At 35.0% G+C, this 2,492-nt stretch overlaps 1 non-coding gene across 1 annotated transcript; it reads right to left on the bottom strand.

The window, feature by feature from the left end:
* Positions 1–2,027: 2,027 nt before the first annotated feature.
* Positions 2,028–2,100, bottom strand: TRNAL-UAA. The gene has a single exon. It is a non-coding gene; the product is annotated as a tRNA-Leu (tRNA).
* Between the last annotated feature and the right edge of the window lie 392 nt (positions 2,101–2,492).

Here is a 2,492-nt window from a genome sequence, read left to right as displayed (position 1 = left end):
TGGGATTTTCCAGGCAAGAGTACTGGACTGGGTTGCCATTGCCTTATGAAAAAATTACAAATTTACAAATTCTTCACCATGGCCTTTTAGTCTCACCATGAACTTGCCTATCTCTCCAACTTTACCATATCCCACTCTTTCCTTCACTACATCCACTTCCACCATCCTGGCTTTCAGGTGTTTCTAAAGTTATACCAAGTTCATATACACTTTAGAGCCTTCACACTTCAACCTGCCTAAAATGTACTCTCCTGGATATTCATATGGTCGGTATCAATAAGAATGTCAATATTTTAGATAGTTACAGAATGAACACCAAATAAATCTAAAGTAGTACTCCAAAGCACTATGTATCATATCATTTTACTTTCTTCACACTTTTTACAGTCAAAAATACTTTGTGTGTTTGTCTGTTAGACTGATTAGCTTCCCAACCAAAATAAAACCCCATAAAATATGGATATTATCTTTATTGTTAGCACTGTATTCACAATATCTAGAATTGAATCTGGGACAAGACAGCTGTTTAGTAAATAGTTATGAGAATATGCATTTTTTTTTACATAGGGAAAATTCTTGAAACATTCAAAGTTTCAGATAACTGTGTACATTTAACATTAGAAAAATTATTTTTATTATCATGTTTCTTTAAAAGAAAAAAACAGGTTGGATTTTTCACTGATATTTAATGGAAGAGGGATTAAGTAACCTAGCATAAATAACAGAAATCTGTTTTTTAGCATTCAAGATAGATTGAAAAAAGCACAAATATGAGAATTATGGAGAGATTTTCCTATTAAAATCAACAAAGGTTAAAATTCAATATTCTAAAGAGTTTAGGTATGCTATAATTGTGGAAGTTCTCCATGTGGAAGACCTCTGAGCATTTCTTAATATATTTTTTTTTCTAGGATCAAGAATTAAATATATCTACTATACAAAGACTGCCCATATGCCTTTTACCATGGGCCAAATTGCTGAAGACAATTATGTTCGTGAAACATAACCTCCTACAGTGAGTAATAACTATATTTTTTATTTCTGTGATTTTACTTAAAAGTTTACCTTTATTAAATCTATTTAATTACATTCTGACCTTCCTCCCTTTGCATTCCTTCCTTTCTTCCCTCCTTCCTCTATCACCTCTCCTCCTTTATTTTTTCCTTCCTCTCTTCCCTCCTTCCTCCCTTCCTTCCTTTCTGATTCTCATTTTTCATCTCTCTATATTGTTACATATAAACTGCCATTAAGCAGGATTCCTTGAGACATAATTTTAAGGAGAAAAATATTTTTTGAGAATTACTGAACTTACACTTTTTAATCTGAATAATTTTGGATAAAACACTAAACATATGGTGAGGCAGGAGGAGAAGCAGACAACAGAGGACGAGATGGCTGGATGGCATCACCGACTCGATGGACATGAGTTTGAGTGAACTCTGGGAGTTGGTGATGGACAGGGAGGCCTGGCGTGCTGTGGTTCATGGGGTCACAAAGAGTCAGACACGACTGAGTGACTGAACTGAACTGAACTGAAGGAATTTTCAAAGCTTAAGGAATAAAAAATAATGCATGTCTGATCATCTGGGATATTATAAACAAAGCTAATATAACTTTTTAATGTGGCTAATAGCTAGAATTATAGTTGATAGATCAAATGATAAGAATATGCTTACTTTTATCAATAATTCAGAAATTTTAACAGGGTTTATATACTTTTACACTCTCATCAACAATGTCTGAGAATTCTGGTTGCTCCACACCCATGCCAATTTTGGTGTCCTCAGTCTTTATTATTTGTTTGAAAATGCTAATTGCTCAGTGTTGTCCAACTCTTTGTGACCCTATGGACTGTAGCCTGCCTGGCTCCTCTGTCCATGGAATTCTCCAGGCAAGAATACTGGAGTGGGTAGCCATTCCCTTCCCAGGGATCTTCCTGACCCAGGGACTAAACCTGAGTTTCCTATACTACAGGCAGATTCTTTACCATCTGAGCCACTGGGGAAGCCCAAAGGATCAGAAATAGTCACTGAAACATGGAATTGAACCAGGGGCCTTTAGATCTTAAGTCTAACACTCTCCCAGTTGAGTTATTTCAGCCACTCACTATTATTATTTGTTTAATTGAGCTATAATTAGCATATAACATTGTGTAAGTTTAAGGTGTCCAACTTGTTGACTTGATACATTTATGCATTGCAATATGATTACCACCATTGCCTTAGTTAACACCTCTATCATGTCACTTAATTATCTTTTGTGTGTGTGTGTGGTGAAAACAATTAAGATGTAGTCTCTTAGCAAATCTGAAGTTTATACAGAAGTGTTGACTGTAATCACTGTGCTGTACAATAGATCTCCAGGATTTACTTATCTACTAGTTGCAACTTTGTATTGTTAAACCACATCTCTTCAATTCTGCCACTATCTAACCCCTGATAACCACAATTCTATTCTTTGTTATTATAAATTTACCCTTTTTATATTCCATG

This window comes from Bubalus bubalis, chromosome 19, assembly GCF_019923935.1.
Source record: "Bubalus bubalis isolate 160015118507 breed Murrah chromosome 19, NDDB_SH_1, whole genome shotgun sequence".
Lineage (NCBI taxonomy): Eukaryota > Metazoa > Chordata > Mammalia > Artiodactyla > Bovidae > Bubalus > Bubalus bubalis.
The sequence above is the reverse complement of the archived record's forward strand: the minus strand, read 5'-3'. Positions and strand labels throughout refer to the sequence as shown.